This window comes from Gobio gobio (assembly GCF_949357685.1).
Source record: "Gobio gobio genome assembly, chromosome: 17".
In the NCBI taxonomy this organism is placed as follows: Eukaryota; Metazoa; Chordata; class Actinopteri; order Cypriniformes; family Gobionidae; genus Gobio; species Gobio gobio.
In genome coordinates this window covers 27,714,599-27,726,826 of record NC_137110.1, presented here as the reverse complement: position 1 = coordinate 27,726,826, position 12,228 = coordinate 27,714,599, and the positions used below count along the sequence as shown (strand labels likewise).

Here is a 12,228-nt window from a genome sequence, read left to right as displayed (position 1 = left end):
AGAGTAGAGATCGCTCGTGATAGATTGGACGATCGATTTCTCCCCGGCCATAAACCATCGGCTCAGGTGAGCCTTCCATTCCTTCCTGATCTTCTTACAGAGATCGAGAGGGCCTGGAAGAGCCCACATAATTGGCTAGTATTCAGTGACATCAGCAGGCTAATGTTGCTGATGTCGGGGGGATAGGAGAATATGGGTATGTGTCATTGCCACCGATTGACGGGATGTTTGCAATCCCGCATCTGGGAGCTCTAACCTTGCCATCTAAGCCTTTCAAAACAATGTTTCGCTTAAATGGCAGGGCATACACGGCAGCAGGTCAGGCTGGTGCTACTTTGCACACCACGGCAGTACACACCAAGCGTACCAGGCAGATCTGCTGAGGGATCTCGAACAGGGGATGGGTTTGTCCCCTGATGCAGTGGTCGAACTGCGCCGCACCACAGATATAGCTCTCCATGCCACTGAACAACGCAGCTGCCATGATCGGTCAATCAATGGCGGCTATGGTGGCTGAGGAGAGACATCAGTGGCTGATATTGGGGAGAAAGAAAATGGCTTTCTCATCGTTTCGCCAGTTTCGCCCTCCAAACTTTTTCCCCACCTCCGTTTGGAAGCAGTGGTGGGAAAGTTTGGGGAGGACGAAGGCAAAGGCGCTTTTGGCAGCATTAAAAACCTGCATACCACTGAGATACAGGCGGGAGGGCCGGGTCGGTCATGGTCCGAGGACTGTAGACAGGGCCAGAGGGCCAGCATCGCCTCTCGCGCGCCCCCTTCGTGGAGGGTAGGTCACGAAAGAGGCGGGACTACGGGAAGAAGGAGGAGTTGAGGGAGGTGAGCCATCATAAACGCAGTCAGCGTCGGTGATGGGTCTCCTACCTGAGGGTGTACTAAGAATAACACTGACCCTAACTGTTCTACTTCATTGCTTCACCTGGCGCTTCTTGCATCAGGCCTGGGGTGGACCCGTTATGAGTGAAAAAAAAAGAAAGATATTCTACGGCCCGCCTTGGCTTGATCAGTGAGAGTGCCCCTTTCAGGCCTGTAAGGGTGATAGCCCTCATGTTTATGAAACTTTATTGGTGAGTTTTCATTCTGCACGCCGCAGGTTGAGCTGGTAGGTCTCCTTTTTTCTTGTAAAAAAAGAGAAAGGAGACAGAAAATGTATTTCTGCAGACTGCCGTTCCCTGTATAGAGTTGAGGGGATCGTGTAATAGAAGGAATATTAGGGCCCTGAAGTTCCCCTGTTAGGTGGCTAGAATGATAAAATTAGAAGAACCAGTTATATGGTCCTCGTATGTGAGTTGGATTGTTTTTTCCTTTTGTGAATTCACTGGTTGAGCCACTGCTCTGTTTCACTGTGCGCAGTGATTAGGAATACTAGGCGGGTGGGCATACTCCTAGACTGGAGTAGGTTTGATGCTACTGCTTTGCTTAGTTTCTATCAGCTTTAGGCCTTTGGGCTGTTAGCCACCTCAGGGTAAAGTAGTTTGTCTCCTCTCTATATAAAAACATTTCAGAGCGTGTATTACAGATTAACGCTTGAGCTTCAGTTAGATCTTATGTCCAACCCACGGGGCTTTGGACATTGTTTTGCCTGAGTGCCTCCTCTCATGGGAGAGTTTCTCTTGAGGCTGCTGCTCCTCCGAGACTCAGGTATAGATCTATGCTTGCAGGCTGGCCCTCACCAGGGCCACCTCGGTAGCTGGCCTAGGCTATACTAAGGATGACAGGGTTTTTCCTGCATTGAAAATTTTTTGGCGGCCGCCAAGACAAATTTTTGCCCCGCCAAAGCCTTATTTGATGAGTTTTTGTGATTTATGAGTGTAGAATAGATGACTGTTGCACGTGTGATACGGCCGTGTTAACTGAGTGACAGAGAACGAGCAGAGCTCCTCCCCCGCGCGACCGCTCTCTCTGTCTGTCGATGTCTTCTCATATTTCACATATTGGCTCATATTTCACATATTAATCAAAATCAAAAGGTCGGAAGACCGAATCCATGTTGCACGTGCCGCATTCGGATATTTTTTTTCCTTGAATTCCCACTGGGTGTGAACTGCGCTCAAAAAACATTGACTCTTCTCTGACCAGCTGACATATACATAAGTTTCAATAAACGGGAAAACATTATATTCTGTTATGAAGTGTATTCTGTATTGACAAATCTTTTGCGATGTTCTAACAGACGGAATTCGCACACAGTGCGTCTGCTAATGTCCGATTCGCGAACCAATGACTCCTTTGAATCGAATCATTTTAGCGACTGGTTAGAACAACTGATGCGTCCAACACTGAACGAACGAATCAGTATATTCATTTACTCAGAACACATCTGAAACGAGAACACAAGTGTGCTTACCCAATTTAGCAAGAGTGGATAGTAAGAATTAGTTTAATCATCCAGTCATTTAGCTTATTTATGTTGACAATGTGCAGTGAAATATATTTTAGTGTAGACTGGAGTTAGGTGAGACCAGAACAAAGTTGTTAGCTAGCTGATTATTTTAAAAAATTGTATATGGTAGAAAATTAGGCTATTTGTAAATTATTTAATGCTACTTTTTAATATTGATATGATTATACCAAAACAATTATCAGTAAATAGTGTAAAAAATGAGGATCAAAAGAAACAAACATCAAGGTAGAGATCATACATAATATCAGATGTCAAAATAAGATAAGCAAAAATTACAAACGGTTTCTTTGCATTTATTTTAAAGTCAGTATTGCGCTCACAGATCACGTAGGTAGAGTACTTTTTTACTGTGTGTGTGGATGACCATGTCTGTCAGCCACCACCGAAGACCATTTTTGACCCAGGAAAAACCCTGGATGATGGAGGCGCTTTGCTAAGGCATTGCCACCTCTGGCCATTCTGGGATGAGATGAGTAATGCAGGTAGGTGCAGAGGCAGTCAAGTCAAGTCAAGTCAAATTTTATTTCTATAGCACATTTACAGATGGCTGAACCACACCAACGTGCTTCACAATAAAGTGCTAAGTGCAAATAAGCAAAGGAAGGCAGAGAAGAAAAAAAATAAATAATAATAAATAAGTAGATAAAAAAAATGAAAAGGGCAACATGACAATGACTGTAGGAGTTAAAATAATGTAAAAAGAACATTTGAAGGGTAGCCAGGGGGCACTATATACTGGCACTTAAAAAGGAGACACTAATCAAAGGCCAGAGAAGAGAGGTGGGTCTTTAAAAGAGACTTAAAAATGTTTAGAGACTGGCCTGCACGGATGTGGAGGGGAGGCAGTTCCAGAGTCTGGGGGCTGCTACAGCAAAGGCTCTGTCCCCCTTGGTCTTTAGCCTAGACCTGGGCACTTCCAGCAGCAGTAGGTCAGCTGACCGTAATGCTCTGGAGGTGATATGGTGGTGGAGAAGATCAGATAGGTACGGAGGGGCCAGACCATGGAGGGATTTGTAGACAGTCAGTAGCAATTTAAAATCAATGCGGTAGCGGATGGGGAGCCAGTGGAGCGAAGCGAGGACCAGGGTGATATGATCTCGCTTTTTTGTACAGGTAAGGAGTAGGGCGGCTGAGTTCTGAACCAACTGCAAGCGGCGGAGCTGGGAAAGGTTAATGCCAGTGTATAGAGCGTTGCAATAGTCCAGTTGAGAGGTTATGAATGCATGGATAACTCTCTCTAGATCACTCTGGGGCAGGTAGGCTTTGGTCTTAGCTATGGTTCTCAAGTGAAAAAAGCTTTTCCTGACTACTGCACTGACCTGCTGCTCAAACTTGAAGGCACTGTCAAAGATCACCCCCAGATTTCTGACAGAGGGCCTGACGTTAGAGGCTAGAGGGCCCAGGGCATCAGTGGAGAAGGCCGGGGAAGTTTTGCCAAAAATAATTATTTCGGTCTTACTCGCATTGAGGTTGAGGAAGTTTGCACCCATCCATGCCTTGATGTCAGTCAGACAGTCAAGCAAAGGATGGAGTGCAGCCTGTCCATCAGCCTTTAGGGGGAGATACAGCTGGACGTCGTCAGCATAGCAGTGGAAGGAGATGTTGTGTTTGGCAAGAATTTCCCCTAGGGGTAAAATGTACAACAAAAATAGGATGGGACCTAGTATAGAGCCTTGAGGGACCCCACAGGTGAGGGGGGCAACAGAAGATGTGGAATCTCCCAACTGGACAGAGAAGCTCCTGTCGGCCAGGTAGGACTGGAAAAACCTCAGGGCTGTGCCTTTTATGCCTACGAGATGCTCAAGCCGAGACAGCAGAATCCTGTGATCCACCGTGTCAAAGGCTGCTGTGAGATCTAAAAGCACTAGGATCACAGGGCTACCTGTGTCAGCGGCTAGGAGCAGGTCGTTAAGCACTCTCAGGAGAGCAGTCTCTGTGCTGTGGGCTGTTCTAAAGCCGGACTGGAATTTCTCGTAGAAGTTGTTATGAGATAAAAAGGAGTGGAGCTGGACATAAACTTCTCGCTCAAGGACTTTAGACAGAAAGGGTAGTTTGGAGATAGGCCTGAAGTTTGAGAGGATTGAGGGATCAAGGTTTGGCTTCTTTAGTAGTGGCTACACCACGGCATGCTTGAAGGCATCCGGGACGCACCCAGAGGAGAGGATGGCGTTAATCAGCAGTAGAAGAGCGGGGGCAACCGTATCAAGAACTATAGCATCCTTGAGTAGACGGGAGGGCAGACAGTCGGAAGGGCAGTTGTTTGATAGCGACCTAGTAGTGGTCGTGGGGCAGGGTTAGGCCATCTTTCGCTACAGAAGAGACTGTTGGTTTGCTTGACCCCGCCTCAAAGAGCTAGCTTCATGGACGTAGGCCGCCAGGCTCTGGCAGGCCTTCACCCTGTGAATTTCATGGTCATGTGGTTAGTACTCCCTTAATAAAGAAGGGTTTATTTGAGTACTCCATTTTCAGCTCTGTATTATTCTGCTTCCACCATTATGGCTTGGGTTGAGTGGGAATTCGTAACCTTCATTTCATGCTGGTTCTGGAAGTACGCTCCCTTGAAGCCAGAGCATTGTCATGAGCTGACACCCATGCACACAAATGGTAGGCCACCGAATCTGGGGCCTCCTTTGAGGCAGGGTGGCGTAAGTTGTACTCCCCTTGCTAAAAGGGCTTATTGAGGTTTTTGCTGAGTACACTGCCGTTGGCAATGTAGTTAGGTACCAGGTTTGTAGGCACTGTGTAAACAGCTTATCTGCCAGTGAAGACTGCACTGTCATGTAGCAGGCCTCAACAAGCCTCTATGACAGTGGGCCCCAGAAGGGCTTGTTAGACCAGCTGGCTGTGAGCAGTTGGCTTTGGCAGTCTGGGCAGTAGACTCCTGGACAGGTAGTAGGCCTTAGCAGGCCTCCTTGGAAGAGAGTCCCGACGCTTGGGGGACATGCATAGCAGCGGCAACCAGGTAGTTAGCCTCGAGAGGCCTCCTGTGGGCGGCCCCAATATATGTATCGGTGGTATGTTTCCCAATTATGTTTTTTTGTTATCAGCTAGTAGGCCCTACCAGGCCTCCCTGAGGATGAGTCCCCAGCAGTGTGGGTATTTATTTGTCAGCCAGCAGACTTGCTGTCAGCCAGTTGGCCTTATCAGGCCATCCTGAGACCCAGAAAGTCTGGGTTCATAGCAGCCAGTTTGAACATGCTATCAGGTAGTAGGCCTCATCAGGCCCCCCTGACGGCGAGTTCCGGAGTTTGGATGCTTTGGCAGCTAGCATGACTTGCTATCAGGTGCCTCACCAGGCCTCCCTGAAGGTGAGTTCCTGGGTATCAGTCACTTTGAAAGTTAGCATACATTTCTAGCAGGTAGGCATTGGCTTCGCATAGGCTAGTCAATCATCAAAATATATGTTTGATGAAGCGGTGGGCACGCTGACCAGCACTGATTGTACAGCGGACCATTTTATTTGAGCAATGTAACTTTTATGTTTGGTTGACTGTTTTTTAGTTTGATGGCGAACTCACTGAAATGTAAAGTTAGCAACGGTAAAAGTGATATGGCAACTGCACGATCATTTGGATTTCTGTGAACATGTTTGTGGAGCGTGTTGTTTATGCTGCTATTTGCGCATGTAAAACTTTTTTTTTATGGGTCAGAGACATGTATTCTAATTTAATTAAATTTAAATTTTACATTCTAATCTTGTCAGATAATGATTGTTTAAAAAGGGCTGGTTAAATACAATCTAAATTAACAAAATGCTCTTATAACAATTCTCCTCCAGATTTGCTATGCTGCATGAAAGTTCACACTAACTCAAAAAATTACACAATCTGAAACCTGACACGAGATTTGATTGTAGCCACCACTTTGCATTTAAAAGACTGTACGGCCAAATTTCTGTCGTTCATTCATTTCGTAAATGAGGACCAAGGAGAATAAATAGGAGGTTCATGAGGGCAGGTTGGACAAATGAACCAATAATGAAGCAGGGTTAAGACAATAGGCAAGAGAGCACATGGCACATAGAAACTAACATGACAAGCCATGTGCTCACACCAAATATGACAACAACAAGAGCACAAGGCTAGGGAACACAATCACAAGCAATGTGCTCAACAAAAAACGCAGCAAATAAGAGTTTTCACCAACTGTGTGTCCACACAAAACATGACAACACAATGTAAATCACGAGCCACGTGCTACACACAATAAAACAAGAAAACACATGGTTGATTATAAACACAAACTGCATTTTACACAAAACACAACACACGTGGACAGAAGAGCATACAGCCTGAGCAAACTTGAAACCACACACTCACACAACGAGACCCGTGAACAACAGAAGACAAACACATGGAGAATGAATGGCCAAACCCAGACACAGAACTGAAACCAAACTAGACCGAAGTGACGTGATCTGAACACCATGCTCCACTCCACAAACAAAACATGCGAACTCGGGCCTGCATGCTAACAATGACGAGACCGTAGGAGTATCAGGGCTCTGTAACCAAACAAGAATAGGCTACACCAGACCGAATTGACAAAACCCTGACAGGTCAATTTTAATTTAAAATGTTTGTGATACTACGTTTTCAGGTAAGACAAGTACCATGTTTAAGTATTTTGCTTTTGCTTGAGTCACTTAATATAATAGAAGTACTAAATATAATGTTATGTAGTTTATATTTATTGCTTTAACATGAAATACATCTGTGAAAGATTGTATTACTGTACTGTGTAAAAGAGTATAGTAATACAATGGCTGCTTACAAAATGGCTCATTTGAAGGCCCTGGCAGGAACAAAAGAGTTAAAAAGGGAAAAACAACTAAAAGGGAAAAATATGTTCATTTATTTAAAGCCTATTTCTCTGAGGTATAGTAAAAGACAGAGAGTGTATTGTAATCAAGTTTGATCATTTATTCCAGTTGTGTGGTCATTTGCTGCACTGCTTCTAACATGTTTGCAGTTACTCACGCCACAGGTCCACATCACAACTCTCATGAATAGTGTTTTTCATCAATCGCATCTTTGGAATCAGTAGAGAATTTAAACCTCCTAGAGCTGGATGAACCCTGCTGTTCTGATTTCTGAGGCTGACAGCTGTGAGTCATGAGGTCATAATGTGCAGAACACACAGGGACCATAAGGTAGGTCAAAGGTTGTTTTGCACCCCCCACTGACTAAATAATTTCTCTTTCACTCCCTCAAACACACACATCAATGCTTTCATCGGAGTCCACCGCAAAACACAATGCAGTCAGGACACTGCGGGGGAAGGGGTGAAGTTGTGGTTCAAATAATATCCCTATGTGATGATACTTGTTATTAGAGATGTGCCCGAAGCCGAATACCTTAATTAGAAAGGCATGTTAATGACTTAAAAATTAATAACGAATTGTAACGAATAATACTTTTTTTTTTTCTTAGATGCTATTACTCCTTGTGCTTGCTGGATAACAGGTGAATCAGGTGACAGCACAATATTTTAGATAAACAATTAAAATTAAAGCTGCGAGCAGCGATGACGGGCCCAAGCCGGTGGCACCGCCACCCCGGTGGCATCAGTTTAACTGTGCACGGCAGGCAATAGGCATTTAAAATGGGAAAACATAAAAGGACTATGTCAAAGTCATCTGAATTCACCACATTAACTGCAGCAGTTGGTGCTGCTATGACCACAAACCACAACAGCCACATCTATGAGATCAATTAAATTTATATGAATTTCATGTCAGATTATGTCAAAGGTCAAATTGGAATGAGTTCAGAATACCATTCGAATGCTGATGTTGTTTTATTCTAACACTTCTCTTCATGTGTTTTTGAGCTACCTTAGCTACCATTTGTGCACCAATCTTATGCACCATAAAACATGCTTTAATTTCAATATGGGTGGTCCAATAAAAAATTTTTAATAAAAAATGTATAAATGGAGCCAAATCACAGAAACTGCAAAGATGATTTTAATATCAGTGTCAGGTAAGAGTAAGATGCGTGTCTACATTTTATGGAAGTTTATTATAAATAGCCACTTTTATAAAATCATGTGAAATTTATGTTTTAATACATTTATATTATATCAGTAAATAATTAATTTAAAGACATGTGCATCAGACGTGATCTTGGCAAACACATCACATGACGTTTTTATTTCAAGTGATAGTTATTTGTGATAGCCTATATGAAAGGGTTAAATTATGATCAAGAGAGAAAGTCACACACACACACACACACACACACACACAATGATAGAGTGAGAGTGAGGGGGAGGGGAAGGACTGAGAGAAAGGCACACACACAAACTCACAGGGTGAGAGAGAGACCCCCCCCCTCCCCACACACACACACAGATAGAGAGGGGGAAGGGGAAAGACAGGCAGATGGCATTCCATAGACTTAATGGTTTGTATACTGTACAAACTGTACATTATATCCCCCTACACTACCCCTAAGCCTACATATCGCACACACACACACACACACACACACACACACCATAGCTGTCAACCCTCCCGTTTTTTCCGGGTTTCTCACGTATTTTAGCTCTTTTCCCGCTGTCTTCCCGTTTTAGTATTTTCCCGTAAAATATCCCGTATTTTTACGTTCTGATTGTGTTAACTCAGAACACGCAACTATCTGGTTTAGTGCCAGAAGACGCGAATGAGAAGTTGCGCGCACTGTGAGAAAATTTTCCGTGCACTCATCCGAGAGCGCGCACACGTCTCTCAGCGCGCAAATATTGAGTTCTCTTTCAAGTCTTGCTCTTGAATGGACAAACTCACGCAAAAAGTATGTCAACATATTGATGAGTATTCTAGCAGACATAGTCTGTATATGGCTTAAGTAAGCTTTATACAGTCCAGAAAAGACGACGCATATCCGAGGTCTTAAAGGGGCAGTAGCCTTTACTGCTGTCTGTTTAATGTCAAACAAAAGACAAGGGCATCACTCACTGCTCTTGATTGAATAACTTTTGTAAGTTTAATAGGATTAATCTTTAATTTATACAGTCATATATGCAATGTTATTTTACATTTGATCAATTTCTGTACCTGAAAACTAATGTTAGACGTACCTGAAAAACCTGAAAAGCATAGTTTATTTTATTAGTATCTTTGCTCAATAGTATTTATTTGTGCTGCTGCTTGTATTTAAATGATTTGTTCTTATTATTTTCTTTTGTTTTATTTGACAGTAGTCCTTTTTTCCCTGAACATAGCAAATACTGAACCGTACCGAAACGGGGAACCTTAAACCGTGATACAAACCGAACCGTGAGCAATCTGTACCGTTACACCCCTAGCGTAACGTATGATAAAATGACTGCAAAGGTTGGGAAACACTGGCTTAGGCTACTATCGAAGAAGAAGAAGACAGTTGCAGCCGCGCGGTTGGGAGGAAGAGGGAAAAAGTAGCGGGAAGTAAACTTCAAGGAGAGTATAGTAATAATAAATGATAATAAATGGAATAAATAAATAATAAATGAAAATAATAAATGTTATATTTACCCATGGCCTTCCCTGTTATACAGAAATGTAATAGTTATCAAACCTTCCTTAACTGTATAAATAATAAATGAAATATAGATGAATCATCATTAAAGCTACAATTTTCTCTGTTCCCGTTGTTCTTTGATGAACATTAATGACAGGCTGACTCCACAAAATGACTCTAATTTGCCTCTTTGAAAAATAATTCTCTAATTTAACCTTATTACTATACTAATTGTAATATAAATAATACAAATATTAGAAGAAAAATATTTTAAGTGGTCATTATTGACAATAAATATTGCACAACTAGTATTTAGTACCAAAAGATCTCCTCAAAATATTCAATAAATATTATTGAACTAAAATATAGAACATTTATTTAATTGAAAAATAGTTAAGGTGTATGGTCACATTTGACCATCAATTAGTATGAGTATGACCAATTAGTATGGAATACCTGAAGGCTAAGTACAATAAAAAACATTAACATTAATGTTAACATTGTTGCATTACTCTCCATTATAAAACGATCCTGTATGGTTGATGTAATAATCAATGCACACTATGCTGTACTGTTTACCAAAACTTGCTGCAAACCCCTGTAAAGTGGAGCTGTTGTGTATCAAGCCATTCAAATGTATTGACACAGCGCTAGAAGTATTGAGATTTCTGTGAAGCACGACTGCGCGCGCCGCCGGGAGATGATAGAGCATGTCGCAACTCCGAATGGTTTTTCAACACTCTGGCTTTAACTGTTATGCCATATTAGCGCCAAAACGCTATTTATTGTTTGAATTTCGCATTAAAACTTTAAAAAATGTAAAAGCTTAGACATTGTTTAATATCAAAAGCAGGTTTGGCAATTTGGCGTGAGATTAAGTTGGGCAGCGTGAGAGCGTGAGACAGAGCCTGAAAGCGTGAGTGTCACGCCAAATGCGTGAGAGTTGGCAACCCTAGGCAAAAGAGAACTCGATGTGAGCAGGAAACTGACGCGAGTCTATCTATGCATCGAGTGTGTGTGTGTGTGTGTGTGTGTGTGTCAGTGTCCCTTGAATAGCTGACATGAGACGCATCCACACAGACAGGACACTGACACACACACATACACATACACACACACACAGACAGGACACACACACACACACACACACACACACAGACAGGACACTAACACACACACACAGACAGGACACTGGCATACAGCGCGCTCTCTTGTGTCTTGTCGCGCTTGGAAGCATGTACATGAATAGGAGCGTGATCATGTAACGCTAAGCAAAAATGGATATAAAAACGGACGCTGTGTTATTTGCGTTAAATATTTTTAATGCGTTAAGCTTCCGTTTCACGTTGACCGAGTTTGGTGGAGATTGAATAAATCACCTACGAGGAGAACGTAAAAACTCAGACCCTGAATTATACAAATATTCACGTTCAAACAAAAACTTTCTGTGAAAAAAAGACACTTACAAACAGACACTTGTAGAAAATAATGTGAATTTTTTTTAAAAATAAATTTGAACTATGTCAGTAAATAATGAATTTAAAGACAAATGTGTCAAAAGTGATCTTTGCAAACACAGCACATGACCTTCTGTAAAGCACATGTATAGAAAACACACTCACACTCCTCTGTTTTAAAAAAAGAGTTCTGTCTGAATGAGTACATGAAATCACGGCTGTCAGATGATAAGAATTGTAACTCAAATGTGATTTAGAAAATGAGTTCTGTAGTGATATAGTGTCATAGTTCATGTCCACATTAACCACTACGTTGTAATACCAATAGCCATGTCATCATACACATTTGTGTCCTCATAAATCACATAAGCAAGCACAGAGAGAGAGAGAGAGAGAGAGAAAGGGAGTTTCAAAAATAATACAACACTGCCCCCTTTTGGTGATAGAGGGGAGGGCACACAAACAGTCAAAAACATTATTAAACTTTGACATGTTGCCATGGCAGCATTATTTGAAATATCAGGAATTCATTCATATGTCTCTATCTGTCATGTTTTCACATTATACTGATGAAGTTTGAAGTCAATCGTGTGAAAATAAGATGGTGATTCAAAGCATTTTTGAAAGTGACACACTTCCTGCTGCCAGTTGGTGGCGCTATAACTTTGACTCACAAAAGTCATATCCATGTGATCGGCCTCTTACAACGAACACACAGCTGAAGTTTCATCCAAATCAGTCAATGTTTGCACAAGTTATTACACACTTCCTGTTTACCTTTTCTCGCCATAAATTCGTTGCTTCGCCACGGCCAAACCGTTTAAGATATCAAAAATCCGTTCGCAATTTAGCA

General features: G+C 42.3%; 1 protein-coding gene across 2 annotated transcripts in view; it reads right to left on the bottom strand.

Annotated features, from left to right (window-relative positions):
- Positions 1-12,228, bottom strand: part of septin9b (septin 9b) — a 177,311-nt gene that overhangs the window by 39,215 nt on the left and 125,868 nt on the right. The gene's annotated exons all lie outside the window — the stretch shown is intronic.